The following is an 18,968-nucleotide window of genomic DNA, read 5'->3' as shown; positions in this document are numbered from 1 at the left end:
ATGGAATTCATGCGAAACATTTTGGATATTTTTCAATTTATCCACATATTATGTAGTTTTAAATTTTTAAAGAGTGTAGTAAATTGGGAAAACAATGACATATGTGGCTATACATACATGTGTGTAGTATATACAAACACATTATATTATACATATACATATATAAATATAGATAGATGGATAGATGGATAGATGGAAAGACAGACATACAAACAATGATATATACAATGCATATCTACATGGATACCTAAATACAGGGATACATAAATCTTAAAAAAATGTTGGCAAAATTGTGGCAAAGTTCAGAAGAAGGACAAACAGAAAGGAAAAGGGCAAATTAACTTTTTAAACTTATCATTGAGTATGTTTACTGTTATTATATGAAATAACATCATAATATCATGATGAATTTGAAACTATAGATATTTAAAAATTCAACAGTATAATTAAAAAATTTCATTCTGAAAAGCTTAGGTGAAAATATCTGCATTACTTCTAAAATATTAGTGCATGTGTGCATGCACCACAGATACATATATAACCATACGAGACTATAGGTTTCTTTTGAAGATTTGCTCAAGAAAAAGAATCACTAGCTTGTGTTTCTTAATTATTATTTTAGCCATCGAGTTCCCCCATAAGGATACCTAAACTTCTAAAATTTGTTATAATAATGCCAATTCTGTTCTTTAACTGGCTGATGAACACCTTGTAAATCAATGAAACCAAGTGGTTGGATTTTCCAACTCCAAGAAAGGACGCCGCTATCTCCTACCAGAAAAATACCTAGTTCTTCCCTTGGACTTGTTAATCTCACATAAAATTCTTGCTTCAACAATTCAAAAGGAGAAAAGCCATGTCACATGGGTGCAGGTGAGGGTGCAGGTGCGGCGCAATTTCAAAAAATTTGGACACGGGGACTCGGCTATATATATGTATATATATTTAAAAATATATATATATATAACAATAATAAGACTCGGTCAAAGTTGTGCCCATTAGGGGACATAGCTATATATATAATAATAATAAGACTCGGCTATATATATTTTTAAGTTTTTTGCCCTAAAATGGACAAAAATAGACTCAATCAAAGTTGACCAAGTCCAAAATATGGACGGACTTAGCCCCAGTACATTGACCGAGTCCGACACTTGGTTGACCGTGTCTGCCCCATGTTGAAAGCTGCACCCTTGTCGGGGCATATCGACACGGGTGCGTCGACCCCCTAGCCGAGTCCATGTGGCATAGGGGAAAAGCTTTTTAGTAATAATTTTGTATTCCCATTCTAAATCTTTTTCTAGCAAAGCATCAAAATTCTAAATTTTTCAACAGGCCTCAGAGTTTGCATCATCCTCCCCTCTTCAGGATAATCATAAGGTTATTGTACCACCATCAGCATGGAGAATACAGATTAAGCCATCAACTGAATCGAGTTGCCTCACTCGCATTTGTAACATCCTCCCCCTATTTTTCTGAATGATCATAACGGTGCCACCATCAACCAATCAAGCTGGACTACAGAAGAATCATTCAGCATCTGCCAAAGTAGCACATTACCATTTTGATTTTTTCCAGTTAGTCACCCAGTATAGCCACCAACACACCATTCAATTCAACTATTTCCCTCTGATCCAGGTTTACAAAAGAATGCTGATACAGATCTTTACTCATCAGTATAAAGTAGAACGTACTAAAAGCCAGTGAGAATAGTGTCAATTAGAAAAACAACATTTAAGAGCAGGGAAACCCACAAAGATAGAAAGTATAATCACTGCATAGCAGGTTTTCTCCTCTATAAAGTCAGATAGGTTTTTAAACTTCACAAGCTTTTGAATTGCCTGGACTAAAATATGGTATTTCAACCAAACAAATTGGTGGCATGCATAAAGTGCTTGAAAAGTGGATCTTCGAGAACTCATAAGCTTCTGAATTCCATATAGCATATGTAACCCCTAAAAATTCTGAGGAGATTCTGGAGGTGTATGTACGTGTCTATGTATGTATGTATGTATGTATGTATCTATGTGTATATATGTATAGAATCACATACCATTTGCCTTCCTCTTCTTGGAAACCTCGATCGCTGTCTGAGAATCCTATATAAGAAAACAAAAAAATGTGAAACATCAGAGAGAGAGGAACAAGATCCATCACGCAAATAAAAAAGAAAACCACAACTCCTCTAAACCAAATTTAACCAATCAAATGAGCAGCATTTGTATAATGAACTCCAAAAACTAATTACATGTCATGAATTTGTAACAGTAATCTGACCAATATGTTATTTGGTAAAAAGAAATATAGTGCAGAACCTAAACTCTAGGCCAAGGTTTAAACATGGGTTAGTTTTACAATGAAGAATGACAAGGATTGTTAATGTTCATTGGTAGACTGCACGAGAGTTTAATGCTAGTAACCCCTAGCCTCATGGCTTGCATAAATGGTGTCAAAATACATAAAGAGGAAATGATGTCCTTTGCATCTCCTTAGTCTACCATCTTTAGAAAAAAGCAAGTAAAAAGACCAAAACCGCTCTACTTTGGTCAGGATGAACAGAAGTTCATTAACAATTGCAACATGCACACAAGTACAAGAGACAGTAGGGCCTGTATTTGTTTCCACTATCACTCCCTAAGGACTTCAGACTTCAAGGTGCAACAACTTTTAATTCATGGAGTGGAGGCACTTTTGAACACTCCAAAAAAATTTTTGACACTTGTTCTCGCTAAAGGACATTGATTTCTCAAGTTTAGCTTTAAGCTCCCTTTTCACACTTTGGTTATATGAACATACATTGTGGTTAATTTTCTAAATTTATTGACACTAATAGAATCCAAGATTTTATTTTGAAATAATCTGTTCATATGTTTGTATTAGTCATTATTCAAAGATTATCAAATGAATGAATAGTATATATAGGTATCTAATCTTCAACATATAACAATTATATAGTTTAATCTTTCTAATTTAAGGGTTTTCACAAAAACAGAAATAAAAAATAAATGAATACATAATTACACCCCGCACAAATTTAGGAATTCAATGGTAGTTCCATAAAATGTATCGCCATATTCATTTAAGTAATTTCATAAAAGAATAAAAGATGTATTCATTAGTTGTACTTTGAGAATGCAGAACATATTTTAATGTGCTCTTTTCATAATCTTACAAAAAATAAACTTAGCAGTGAGGAAGAAAATGCAGTGAAAACTTGTTAGCGTCCACTAAAGCTTGTCAATATTACAAAAAAATGCATTACATGCATGCACACATACACTTGCACAAACATGTATAAAGGAATATGTGGAACCCAACCTTCAACTAAAACATGGTTCCAACCTCAACTTTTCAAAGATGGCAATTGGCATTAACTGCATCAAATGCATGAAATATGCTAGTCAGATATGCCTTATTCAGCCATAGGTATTTAGTTTTTCCCATTAGCATTGAACAAGAAACCCTTAAAACCATCATTTTCTACAGGTTAAAGTTTCAGAATTTATGTATGATTCAACCTTAATACACACATATATTCATACACATGTAAGTATGTAATATAAATTCAGGGAAATATCTCCTAGAAAGTACCATAAACAATGTAAAAAAAATTATACAACATAGAAATATTATATATCATGGACTTCAACATGGCAACCAAAGGTGCATGGCTAAATTAGAAACTATAATCTGATAAGAGACGTGCCTTAGATGAAGATAGCCCACCAGATTTTTGTTGATGAACCTTGTTTATGATTTCTTTATGTACGACTCATTTCTTCTTCATCACATCAACCCATTGATTAGTAGGAACCTGTAATCACTTGAAAATTTTATTACAGAATATTAAAATCTGTCAAAAAGATGATAGGATATGAAGCCACAGCCAATATGTTTTTCTAAATGAACTAATAAAACATATAATGCATATATGCCACTGTTAAAAAATAATCCTGAAAAAGATAAGCACAGATTAATTAAAAAATGTAGACACCCAGCTAGACTAAAGAAGGTTACCAAACATGTGTCAGATTATGATAGACAACTGCATGCATACATACATACATTACATATATTCTATAAATAAATAAATAAATACACACACACTCTTGCAAAATCTATTGTTCATCAAGATGTTTCAGGACATTTTTAAATCATGTCAACTTCATGAATTTGAGCCATTGATTTTTAATGATCTATTTACTTTTTTCATCATCGACAAGATGTTCAACACGATCTATTTACTATTTACATGTGTTACTGTTTGATTTCAACAAGATGTTTTAATAAATTTTTTTAAACAATATCATCTGAATGAATTGTGAACTGTTGATTTTTCAATATCTTGAGAACTGAATCACATGATGGATTGGAAATGATTAAGCCTACCAATTTGGCAAATAAATCATTCTAAATGTTTGGATGGTTAGATCCAACATTTGGTGGCACAATCCATGAAAACAAGAATGCATACTCTATATATTATTGTGGTTCAGAAAGACAATATATCTTCTCATACATACTAAGTATATATATATATATATATATATATACCTACAAACATACATATATATAATTATGTATATATATATAGGAATTGGTTCCTCCTAACCGTCCATAAAGTGTGGACAATACTGATTTTCAAAGTTCCAAGATATGTTCAGCATGATCTATTTGATAGGCAGTGGTTGTTGGATCAAGCTTTTTTTAGGAAAAGTGTGATTTTATGAGCTTTAAAATTTATAAAAATTCTAAGCCATTGATTTTGAATCCTTATAAAAATCAGTTTGCATGCCATAATCAGATGATTCAAAAGCTGATTGCTACTAAAAAACTATCCAGATCACATTGTCCACACCTTCCTACCATTAGGAGGAACCTCTCTCTCTCTCTCTCTCTCTCTCTCTCTCTCTCTCTCTCTCTCTCTCTCTCTCTCTCTCTCTCTCTCTCTCTCTCTCTCTCTCTCTATATATATATATATATATATATATATATATATATATATATATATATATATATATGTGTGTGTGTGTGTGTGTGTGTGTGTGTGTGTGTGTGTGTGTGCATAGAGAGAGAGTGAGAGAGATTAAAATTTGTATAATTTTAATAGTTCATAAAGGAGCCCATATGGTATCTTTAGGGACATTCCACTGCAGGTTCAACCATTAGAAGGATGAAAACAGTGAAAGTGTTTGAGTTGCTGCTATTCCAGAAAATAACTCCATCCACTATGTCCTTAATTGGTTTGACTTCTGCAAGAATATTCCTCAAATCCAACCAGTCAATAATCTCATTTTCTTTGAAGCTCCTTTGACAGACATTCAACTGGCAATCCCCAACCTTACAATCCTGGTATTTGGTCAGAAAAAATAGCAGGATATCTTGCTGTTAAACACCGGCCGTTTAGCCACCAATTTTTTCAAAACTTAAATATTAGCCTGAATCTATGTCACATGGGTGCGGGTGTGGGTGCGACACGGGTGCGGCACAATTTTAAAATTTTTGGACACGGGGACTCGGCAAAAAAAAAAAAAAAAATATATATATATATATATATATATATATATATATATATATATATATATATATATATATATATATATATATATATATATATATATATATATATATATTTATAATTTTATTGAGCTTGTTGAAAACATTTATACGGTATTGACTTTTCCTGTTATGTGAGATTTTTGTGATTCATCTTCTCAAAATTTACTAAGTGTGTTAAATAATTTCTAGTTTAAAATATCATGGAGATGGAAGCCTTTTTATTAACTGAAACATTCTTTTCTTTAGGTATTGGATTTCTTCAATAGTCGCATGGATGCACAAAATGTATTTATTTTATTTTATTTTATTTTTAAAATGCCACAGTGTGACTGTGCACAGGCACAGTCCACAGCACTGTGACTGTGCACAGTCACAGTCACAGTCACAGACTGTGCGACTGTGCACTGTGCACAGTCACACAGTCACAGACTGTGCACAGTTTGTGACTGTGCACACTGCACAGTCTGTGACTGTGCACACTGCACAGCCTGTGACTGTGCACAGTCACAGTCTGTGCCTCTTTTTATATATATATTTTTAAATAAAAAAATATAAAAATTTGATTTTTTAGGGACATTTTTGGACTCGGTCAAAGTTGACCGAGTCCAAAATGTAGACGGACTCGGCCTGGACTCGTTGACCGAGTCCGGGCCGAGTCCGAAGCCGCACCCGAGTCCGCACCCGTGTCGGGGCATGTCGACTCGGGTGCGGCACCTCCTTAGCTGAGTCCGTGTGACATAGGCCTGAATGTGCTTTTTGAAATCTTCCAAAAATGTTAGCCATCCAAGCCATAGGCCTGAACCACAATTTCATATATTAGTACCTTCCCAACACCATGGCGCCCCCTCAACTTTGTATTTCTTGTAATAAACCCTATTCAAGAAAACTCCTCACTATATAACCATCACCACTAGTTTTCAATCAAAGTTCTAATCATAGGTTTCAGTCTCTTAATCCCAAGGCCACCAAGGTTGGTTGGGAGGGTGACTCTTTCCAAATTGACAAGTTTTGTTTTCTTATTATTATGAAGGCCTTTCCAGAGAAATGACCATATCCTCTTCAAATACTTTAGTTGTTTTGTTCGGATAGAGGAAAGAAGGTATATTGGATAACACGTGTTTAACCATCAAAACAAGGCCTGCAAGCGATAAGAACCTTGACTTCCATGACTAAAGCTTCAAAGAAAACAGGGATTCTGTCCTCCAATTGCACCCAATGAGGAGCCTTGGTTTGACTCTTGACCAATGGCGGTCCCAAGTACTTGAGAGGTAGGATGCCATGTTTACATCCAAAGATGTTCTCAGCAACCTCATCTGTAGCTCGATCGGAATTGAATAGCAGGAACTCACATTTTGATTTGTCAACTGTTACGCACGAGATTAAAACAATGGATCAAAGGATAATCTATGCCCTGAAAAATTGAGATAAAGAAGCCTTGCCAAATAGCAAAATGTTATCATAGAATTGGATTAGAGAGATCTCCCACCGCACAACTGGATCGGTGAGAAGAAACCCAATGCAGCTGCTTTCCTAAACAAAGCCACCAGACCCCATATTGCACTAAGAAAACCATAGATGACAAATAGCCCATGCTGTCATATAGACTCAACATTAGTATACAAAAAACAGTAAAAGTAAACGATGCCAAACACATCCCAACGGTTCTATTTTCAATGATTATATCTGTTCAAACAAAGGCCATTATGATAGCCTGACACCGTAATAAACTCTTTTGGATCTATGCAAAAGAAAGGCCTCTCACTCTTTAACTTTTTTACAACTCATAGAATCACCCCTGCACAATTTACAGAATCTCTCCAGCATATAACTGATATTTTGAAAGGTAGAAACTACCTCATCCTCCATAAACAAAAGCACAGAAAATTACAAATAGGTTATCCTTATCCAGCCATTGACCACCAGCCTCTCATAATGCATATATATTTCCTTCCTATATTGAAAGGCTTTCTTGTAAAATGGCTTGCATGATATGCTTCAATATGGCAAAAGAACAATCATCGCTATTGTTGTGCCCATCATTGGTGGGGGCTTATTGCATATTTACATAGGACATAGTAGCAAAAAAATCTAAAATAAGAAATACTTAACATATAATTACCAGTCAAATTTCAAAAGACGAGATATCCAGTGCTAAATATAAACTTTAGATGCAATTCTTGGGTTCCACCTAAATGAGGGAGAATGAGAATAAGAATCTTAGAATTTAAATAACGTAAGCATTGAAGCCTTGGTCTCGCTAATGCAAGTTACCTATATGACAATTTTGTTAAAGGAGGTATCTATGAAGTTTAGTGTGCATCATTGTTTCTACTATCTGATGGGTCAAAATAGTGAAACCATCATTAATATAATCAAAAGATTATGTTGAATGATATAATTGGAAGCTTACACATAAAACTAATATAAAATGTGGCCAATATAAATGTCAAAATAAATACAGTTGATATATTGACAGCTTTTGAGCATATGTGCAAAATATGTTCAGCAATATATAATCATAAATCAAAATGCGCGTTCCAGCAGAAATATGGCTAAAGCAAGAAGATATTACTTGCAAATGTTTCGCTTTAGCAGTTTCACCTTCAGCCTCCAAAATTGTCTGCTTTGGCCTAGAACATATACATAAAAAATTAGAAAATTTTCAACAAGTGTTTCCTACATCAACAAACATGTATGCATAGTATAATAAAGATTCAAAGATAAAAAAAGATAATTTAGTTGAGAACCTTAAAACAATCTTCAAAAAATGGAAAATGGTCCCATCCTTTTGTAAAACATGTTATACAGAGATGCTAACACTCACAACTCTAAGATAGAACGAAGAAATAAAACATATCATGAGTGGTTGCATGCAACACTAACCTAAAAGCCTTTTAAGGTTCTGAAAATGCCAATGCTGCTAACTCATGGTATTCCAGTTCTTTCTTAAAAATTGGATGCAACCCTTCACGAGGTAAATCTTTTGCTCTCTTTATGGATTCTCTAGAAGGTAGAGGCTTTGTCTTGGAGTATAACATAAAACCATTTGTGCATGCCTTTTGTAAGGAAATTAGTTCTGCACATCCATCAATGACTTGCCGAACTTTATCAGAAATGAGATCCAGAATGTTTTGGCGAAAACGACCATAAACTGTTTCTCCACTTTCAATAGCTCTAACAATTTCTGAAAGGACTCCATCCTTGTCCCTGACAAGCTCTTCTTCAGTGGGTGCAGGCCTAAGAGGCTTAGAAAGGAACAGATGAAGATCCAAAAGGTAAGGCATATCTTCTGAGGTCATAAAAGAATATGCAGTACCAGTACGACCAGCCCGAGCAGCTCGGCCCACTCTATGGACAAAAATCTTCAGTTTTGGGGGAAAGTCCCAATTGATGACATTATCGAGCAAGGGAATATCAATACCTCTTGCAGCAACATCTGTAACCACTAACAACATTGTCTTCCTCGCCCTGAACCTCGCAAGAATGATTTTACGGGCATCATGATCCATATCACCGTAGACAACAGATGCATCTACACCCTCCTTCTTAAGAAGAACATTTAGAAACTCAACATGATGTTTTGTTGATACAAATATTAAAGTCTGCTGATCCGAGCTTATATGTTAACTAAATAAAGGAGAGAGGCATATTTTTCTTCTTGGCGCAATGTGAAAAACATGAGCTTGAGGTCGGGACTTATTTTTGTCTCTAGATCAAGTCGCACAAGTTGAGTCACGTAGCCCAGCCTTGGCAAATTCAGCAAGTGCACTTGGTAAAGTTGCACTGAAAAGAAGAGTCTGGCGATTCTCACTCAAGTGTCCAAGGATCTTGTGCAACTGCTAAGCAAAGCCCATCACAAACAGGCAGTCAGCTTCATCGAACACAACATGTTGTACCGTATGCAAGGACATGTCTTCAATCTCATCTAAATGATGCAAGAGTCGACCAGGGGTTGTTATTATAATATCAGGATTCCCAAGTGGTTGAAATATCGACAGCTTGTTAGCTACAGTTGCTTGTTCTCCATCATCGTTACAGGGCGGGCATGTGTAACGTGTTAGAATATGAGGTTCGAAGTACATAGATGAGAAATTTGAAATCTCTTCTAAACTGTATGTCTCACAAATAGAGTCTTCTACTCTTGCTTTATTATGAACCTTTTTTTTGAGGTCGAACATGCATCTGGCAAAAATATACATTTCAAATTTTAAATATGTGTCATTAAAAAGACAAATATAAAAAAACATATACCTTTCAAATGGGTACATCCATCGATATTGCACAGGGCCACCAACCCTTAGTTCATATAGCAAATGTATGATCAAATGTTCCATAACATAAAAAAATGCTGGCAGAAATATCTTTTCTAGCAGACAAACAATGGTGATGACAGAGTCCTCGAGATTCTTTACATCTGATACTACGACCTCTGATGCGCACAATGTTCTGAAAAATCCATATAAGTTTGTTTAACATATCATGGAATGCTAGGGGTATCAATCGTTACATAAAAATATGACAATCATGGCTCTTCAACCCATATAACTGTCCATCGTCAATCTTCACAGCTCGAGCAATGTTAGAAATTTTGTGGCAATTTCTCATCTTTGGGCAACATACTCTTCACAATCATGCACAAACGGTCAAAACATGATTGACTCAAATTATACTCGGACTTCAAATTCATTAGTTGAAGAACTACAGACAAGATAGTGTGACTCTCGCAACCGTTCCAAAGTGGCTCATCAGCATCTCTAAGTAAATCATAAAATCTACTAGCTGCATCGTTTGGTGATTCTTCATCTACGACAGTTCTTATATCACTAGAACTCATAGCTAGTTCTGTTCCTGCGACATCAAATATCAAATATGTATATGAATTATCGTGCACCACATTCACCCGTGCATCAAAATCGTTTCTAAATTCTTCTTCATGAAACGTCCAGTTCTGATAATCACTCACAAAACCCTTCCTGTATAGGTGATGTCTAACGTTATAAGGTTGTACAAATCGATTATTCTTACAAATCTTGCAGGGACACCTAATCTGACCTGTGGGATCCAATGTACTGACACTTGCCTTTGCAAATTCAATAAAACTTTCAACACCATCCATATATTCATGCGAGAACTCATTGTCCACTATCCTACGGTACATTCATTCACAGTTTGCAGTCATTTTCTTATGATGTTATGAATAATAGCCTAACGAATTAAAAGAGAACAATCAGAATGCTACGATGAAGAAAATATCAAATTTATCATGCAACATATGATGACATACAATAACGAGAATTTTGATGCATGCATTGATAACTTAATATTTTCATGTGTAAACTATTAATGACACGATACAATCATTTGAAGCATGCTTTCATTATACAATTATGCATTGAAGTCATAATCAAATTGAAAGTAACTACATGCAAGCACGGATACAATTACATTAAACATTGCAATACATCGTAATCATTCATATCAAACAAATGACAAACATGTACCTGCAGCAAACACGCTTCAATATCTCACTAACTATTATCATGCCTAGCATGGACTCCGTACTCCAAAAATAAGAACACTTCCATATTCATACTTTAAAATCATGCTCAGCATGATCTCCGAACTCCAACAAAGCAACCCTAAATATCAACAACTAAGTGAGTGTGTGAACAATAAAGTGTTACATCTAATAAATTAAATAACATGTGATACGCTTGCATCACTTACTCACCATGGGTATTTACCCGATTTGCATTGTTTTTGTCGCTTACTTACCACAGATGGCTGAGCACGAGCTGGTTTCGTTGAAAAATCTACACAAAAATACATTGTTTTAAAATGCAGTCACCACACAAAAAAAAAGTTGTTCCGGCAAGGGGTTGACTCACCTGCTGTTCCGGCAGGGGGTCGACCCCCTTACGAAACATAGGGGTTAACCCCCTTACGGAATATAGGGGGGTTAACTGACCCTCTGTTCGGGCAGGGGGTCGACCCCGAGCCTTTCTGCCAGTGAGTCAACCCCCTACTGGAACAACAGGGGGTCGCCTGCCTGGGTCGACCCCTTTCCTGTTCCGGCAGGGGGTTAAACCCCTGCCAGAAAGGCAGGGGGTCGACCCCTTGCTGGAACACCCCCTGCCGGAAAACGCAGAGGTCGACCCCCTATCGAAAAGGCAACATACTCTTTTACCTGTCTCCAAGCGGCGGACGACGGGAGTGGGACCGGCGAACGGCGGGAGTGGGCAAACGGCGGGAGCGGCGAATGGCGGGAGCAACGAAAGAAGAAAAGAAAAAGTTGTCTGGGATTAGGGTTATTCGAAAATTAGCGACGGATTAATTCCATCGCTAAGCCAACGTAAATCAAATTTATGAAATGAGCGACAGAATATAGTCTGTCACTAATTAGCGACGTAACAACTTTTGTCTCAAACATCATCGCCAAATGGTGCGGCCGTAACGACAAAACAATATGTCGCAAAAGTCGTCGCTAATTAGCGACGGACTTGGTGACGGACTATATGCCATCGCTATTTTCTTAAGCTTCGTTGATTATAGCGACGGATGGTTTTCACTCGTTAATCCGTAGCTAACTAGCGACAAAAATATGCCGTCGCTAAAGTCCGTGGCTAACAACGCATTTTCTTGTAGTGTAGGTAGCGATTTACGCCGTAAATTGCACAACGATTTGCTGAAAACATTATAAGTCACAATAGTGATTTACACAATAATAATTTACTAAATAACACTACAAATCGCTATAGTGACTCATGAAAGACAATACAAATCGCTATAGCAATTTGTAGTGTTATTCAGTAAGCCGTCATGCATAGATCACTATTTGGATCAAGACCAACTTGTCGGGGGCGTATCTCCCTAATCAGAGATCAAATTTCTGATCTGTAAAAAGTGGCATTTTCGTTATTGAGTCTAGTTTATTTTTGTCTATTTTCGGTATTTTTTATGGTCATTTCATACTTTTTTTTGGTCAAAAACCAAGACCTTATCACACTCTATATCATTTGAGTTACTCAGGTTTTTAGTTCATTTTGCAAGAGTCATATCTCTCCAACGGGAGATCATTTTCCAAATATATAAAAAAGGTTTTCTTTCTTTATTTCTCTAGTTTATATCTAAAATTCTTTGTAACATTATATATTCATTTGATATTTTAATTTGTTAAAAATCAGCACTATTTTGTTTAATCGTGGTTAAGTAAGATTAATCTGTAACCAGTCCCGTTTTTTAACAGATTTGAAATATCAAATATATATAAAAATTTATAAAAATTTCTAGATATAAACCAGACAAATAAAAGAAGAAAACCCTTTTTGCAAATTTGGAAAATGATCTCCCATTGAAGATATATGACTCTTGCAAAATGAACTAAAAACCTATGCAACTTAAATAATACAGAATAATAGAGGTCTGGTTTTTAATCAAAATGGGGAATGAAATGCCCATCAAAATTATTAAAAATTATCATAAATAAACTAAACTCAATAATGAAGACACCGTTTTCTACGGATTTGAAATACGATTTTTGGTTAGGGATATATCCCTCTCACAAGTTGATCCTGATTTAGGTAGCGATTTATGCTACAAATCACACATCGATTTGCTGAATACACTGTAAGTCACAATAGCGATTTACACATAATGATTTACTGAACAATACTATAAATTGTTATTGAGTCTAGTTTATTTATGCAAATTCACAGCAATTTTTATGATCATTTCATACCTGTTTGTGGTAAAAAACCAAGACCCTGTCACACTCTATATCATTTGAGTTACTTAGATTTTTAGTTTATTTTGCAAGTCATATCTCCCCAACGAGAGATCACTTTCTAAATCTGTAAAAAGGGTTTTCTTTTTTTATTTGTCTAGTTTATATCTAAATTTTTTTATAACTTTATATACTCATTTGATATTTCAAATCTGTTAAAAAATATAATTGTTTTGTTTAATCATTGTTAAATATGAATAATCCGTAACGAGTCTCGGTTTTTAACAAATTTGAAATATCAAATGTGCATAAAAGGTTATAAAAATTTTCAGATATAGACTAGACAAATAAAAGAAGAAAAGCCTTTTGCAGATTTGGAAAATGATCTCTCGTTGGAGAGATATGGCTCTTGTAAAATGAAACTAAAAACCTGTGCAACTTAAATAATACAGAATAATAGGGGTTTGGCTTTTAATCAAAATGGTGAATAAAATGATGATAAAAATTGCTAAAAATTGTCAAAAATAAACTAGACTCAATAACAAAGACATTGCTTTTTACGGATTTGAAATACAATCTTCGGTTAGGGAGATATGCCCCCGACAAGTTGATCTTGATTCAAGTAGCGATTTACATTGTAAATTGCACAATGATTTGCTGAAGACACTATAAGTCACAATAGCGACTTATACATAATGATTTACTGAACAACACCACAAATCAATATAGTGACTCATTGAATGCACTACAAATCGCTATAGCGATTTGTAGTGTTCTTGAGTAAGCCATCACACGTAAAGCGCTATTTGAATCAAGACCAACTTGTCAGGGGCGTATCTCCCTAACCGGAGATTCTATTTCCTGGCGATACGTGGGAAAAACGAAAAAGAGGGTCTCTTCTGCCCTGGATGCCACATGATTCCTGATGGTCGGCGGTGGTGAAAGCAGCCGACAAAGGCTGCCTCCTCTCAACGATGCATCCATGGTGTTCTGCAGGCAGTCGGCTAGAAGAAAACCCCGCAGCCCAACGGCCACAGGTAAGAGACCTGAGCAATTTTTTATTGTCTGTCGCCCAACGGCGACGGTCGTTGGTGACCAGCTGTAGCGTCGCCCCATGGCGACCTGCATTGCTGGATGACCAGAAAAACACACCCCACAGCGGAAGCGGGGCGTGGGCCCATAACCCATTGTTGGGTCGTTTCCGGCATCGCCTCTCCTGTGACAGGGACAAACCAAAAATTGTTATTTAAAACAGTAAATCACATAGAAGAGGATAGCATACCTGAGGCAGCCATTGGCGGACTGCTGTGGTTACCGAAGATGGAGGTCGCCGGAGGTTCTCTGCTCAGCCAGGATGCTGCTACCACAAGCGCAAGCTTCTTCAGGTAGTCGGTGAGTAGACCTGTATTTCTCATCTCAGGGTAGCTCATGATACCCTGTATTTATAAAGCATAGGGTGGGAACGGTTTGCGTAGCCGTTCCCCCTTATCGTATGCTGATTTATCGGATGGATCATCCCTGATATGGGGATGTATCCACATCGTGGATAACCACCACGTCAATCGTGGTGGTTAATCCAACAATTTATTCCTCTTTCATGAACAAATCAGATTTAGGCACTATGTAATATCTAACAAGAAAGAAACAAAGAAGCAAGTTCAAATCTGTTAGCACCTGCAAGAAGTTGGCCAATGTTGAATGTACGTCCTTCCACTGGGTCATAGCACATGCATGACCCTTCAGGGTCGACATTTGACCAAGAGAGCTCTTCTTCATAGCACTTGCACAGACCTCCGTAGGGGTCAACACACAACCAAGGGGCGATCTTCTTTTAGCACATGTTTGAGACGGCCATGAAGCGAACACAGTAGAGAGAGGGAGGGGCTTCACCATGCTCCTAGGGTCCTTTTTTTTTCAAACAAACAAAACGTTTTTTTTGGCTTGGGGTTTTCTTTTAAGAAGGCGACTCTAACGTTTCTCAAGGGGGAGGGGGTCTAGGGTTATCGCCTCCTCGAAGCAGGTTATATGTTCCCCCCCACAAAGAGGGTTGTTAGCTACATCTTGTGTTCGGGGGTCCCAATGAGCACCACATATGTAAGCATGTGCGACTCGTATCTTCATATTTGTCAGCATCACTTAGCGTTGGAGTTTAATGCGATTGCAAAGACTTAAGTACCCTTTCCTCTATTGGTGCAAAAAAAAAATGACGATTCTAGAAAAGGAGTGATTGCAAAGACTTAAGTATCCCGATGGCAGTCTTGAGGATCATGATGGTGAAGACGAGGTTGTTCTTCGTTGTAGGTGTACTGGAGAAAGATTCCGTTGTAGGTGTCCCTCGAAGGCAGAGGAGGAGCTGCCGTAGTCGGTTACCCGCTGGACAAGAGCAGCATTTCGGCCACTGCTAGTAGATCATTTATCAAATATTATAAAAAAATAAAAAAAGGGGTACGTGTCATAGCATTTCACATGGTGTGCTTACGTCATGTTGTCACCTAGACACTGTGTCCAAAATGGCAGATCATTTATCTGTATGTATATAAACAATGATTTGCCCACAGAGTTACCAAAAGAAAGGTTTTGCCTTTCATATTCAATTAACTTTGTTTAGTTTACCATTCTAAACTACCTATTTTCTCCCGTTTTTTTTTCCATTCTAAAGGCAAGATAATATAATAGGATCCAGTAGGATTTGAACTGAAGATCAGTTTGACTCATGAGCTTGGATATATAGTCCAGTAAGATATCAAGATCCAACGGGGACTCCGCTTGTTTGGTAGGAGCAGCTAGTGCACATCTCCTTATGTTGGGACGTTGCAAGTTCAAATCCTATGGTATTGTTGTATAACTGGTAGGGATCTGCCTAATCCAACTTGCCATTCAAAAAAAAAAAATTTCAATATCACTTCTTCAACAGTGGAGAAAATCAATGTGATCTCCAAAGATGTGATCCATTGAAATTCAACAATCTTATTTTCACACACGCAGATTATATATATATATATATATATATATATATATATATATATATATATATATATATATATATATATATATAAAGTGGTAGTGCATAGCTACGGTGGAATCACACTGGATGGATGGCCAGCATGCGAAAATGGTGCAAAAAATGCTAAAATTGCATTTTTGCACATTTTTTATCATTAGCTTTAAGCTTTAAAGTATTGCTAACACCCCTAGGTGATGCGCCCGACATTTTAAAAAAAGGTTTTTAGCGGCGGTTTCGAGCGCATTTAAAGGTCCCAACGGAACTAAGATCTTTAGAGGTGCTTCAAAACCACCACTAAAGGTTTTTTTGCATGGGTTTTTACGGTTTTCAACATTTTTTGCGAGAAAAAATGTTGTGTCCATCACACGCGTGATGGATGCTCAGCAAAACTCCACTGCTAGTTGTGCACCTATGGATTGCACAACTACCACTCTCTCTCTCTCTCTATCTATCTATCTATCTATCTCTCTCTCTCTATATATATATATATAGAGAGAGAGAGAGAGCGCAAATAATAAACAAAAATAGCCTTAGCCTACATGAGTATTTAACCATTACAAGGCAGAACAAGAGAAAAAAATAAATGTATACATGCTGCACGGAGGCAAGCATCAAAACCTACTCCATATAATATCATATGTAGGAACAAAGAAGTGTGGGATGTGGGTTGTGGCATGGCGCATGCATCTACTACGCTCAGTAGACATAGCCCTTGACAAACATCCCCTGCTTAGACTCCTCAGTCTCTCCTTCACGAGTACATTTTCCAAGCTAAGCAAGAGAGTTGGCCTTGGCTCTCAGGAGCAGTGTATCCTGTGCTCCCTTGACGTTCTCTGGTCGCCCGCCCCATGTCTTGAGGCAAGTGTTCTGGAGGGCTCTTGCATATGAGAACGATATGTGCCATGGGTTCGGGCCCTGGTTCATGGCATTCAGGTTGAGAGTATCCACTACTTCAGATTGCCCTCCAGACAAGAACTACACATTCGAATGCAGAGGAAACATATATGAGCTCATTAAAAGATGTATATGAACAATGTTAATTCTCACTCTATGCAAACATTAGCCCTTATTCAACTATGGTTGAACTATTGTCTCTAATGCATCCAGGTAGAGAAATGTAAAACATGAATGTTGTAAGGGTTCTCCCTGTTCAAAATTGTAGGTCACAATAGCGATTTACACATAATAATTTACTGAACACCACCACAAATTGCTGTAGTGACTCATGAAATACACTACAAATCGCTATAGCGATTCGTAGTGTTACTCAGTAAGCTGTCACATGTAAATCGTTATTTGAATCAAGACCAACTTGTCGGGGGAGTATCTCCCTAACCGGTTAGGGAGGTATGCCCCCGACAAGTTGGTCATGATTTAGGTAGCGATTTACGCCATAAATTGCACATCGATTTGCTGAAAACATTGTAAGTCACAATAGCGATTTACATATAATAATTTACTGAATAACAACATAAATTGCTATAGTGACTCATGAAAGACAATACAAATCACTATAGCGATTTGTAGTGTTTTTCAGTTAGCTGCCATGAGTAAATCACTATTTGAATCATGCTCAACTTGTCGGGGGCGTATCTCCTTAATCGGAGATCGGATTTCTGATCCGTAAAAAGCGGTATTTTCGTTATTGACTCTAGTATATTTCTGTTAATTTCAACAATTTTTATGGTCATTTTATACAAGTTTTTGGTCGAAAACCAAAACCTTATCACACTCTATATCGTTTGAGTTACTCAAGTTTTTAGTTTATTTTGCAAGTCATATCTCTCCAACGGGCATTATTTTCCAAATTTGTAAAAAGTTTTTTTTTTTATTTGTCTAGTTTATATCTAAAAATTTTTATACCATTATATACTCATTTGATATTTTAAATCTGTTAAAAACCAGAACTATTTTGTTTAATCGTGGTTAAATAAGATTAATCTGTAATCAGTCATGGTTTTTAAAAGATTTGAAATATCAAATGCGTATAAAAAGTTATAAATTTTTTCAGATATAAACTAGACAAATAAAAGAAGAAAACCCTTTTTGCATATTTGGAAAATGACCTCCCGTTGAAGATATATGACTTACAAAATGAACTAAAAACCTATGCAACTCAAATAATGAAAAATAATATGGGTTTGACTTATAATCAAAATGGGGAATGAAATGACCATAAAAATTGCTGAAAATTGACAAAAATAAACTAGACTCAATAACGAAGACACTGTTTTTACGGATTTTAAATACAATCTACGGTTAAGTAGATATGTTGCCGACAAGTTGGTCCTCATTTAGGTAACGGTTTACGTTGTAAATCGCACAACAATTTGCTGAAAACACTGTAAGTCATAACAACGATTTATACATATTGATTTACTGAACAATACCACAAATCGCTATAGCGACTCATGAAATACACTACAAATCACTATTATTCAGTAAGCTGTCACGCGTTAATCACTATTTGAATCAAGACCAACTTGTCAGGGGCGTATCTCCCTAACCGGAGATTGGATTTCTGATCCGTAAAAAACGGCGTATTCTTTATTGAGTCTACTTTATTTTTGCCAATTTTTGGCAATTTTTATAGTAATTTCATATCTGTTTTTGCTCAAAAACCAAGACACTATTACACTCTATATCGTTTGAGTTACTCAGGTTTTTAGTTCATTCTACAAG

General features: G+C 36.3%; 1 pseudogene; it reads right to left on the bottom strand.

Annotated features, from left to right (window-relative positions):
* Nucleotides 1-14,712, bottom strand: part of LOC149816794 (putative DEAD-box ATP-dependent RNA helicase 29) — a 47,316-nt pseudogene extending 32,604 nt beyond the window's left edge.
* Nucleotides 14,713-18,968: the final 4,256 nt, after the last annotated feature.

This window comes from Nuphar pumila, chromosome 14 (genome assembly GCF_984573655.1).
Source record: "Nuphar pumila chromosome 14, dmNupPumi1.hap1.1, whole genome shotgun sequence".
NCBI classification, from domain to species: domain Eukaryota; kingdom Viridiplantae; phylum Streptophyta; class Magnoliopsida; order Nymphaeales; family Nymphaeaceae; genus Nuphar; species Nuphar pumila.
Note: the sequence above shows the minus strand (reverse complement) of the source record. Positions and strands in the feature narration are given on the sequence as shown.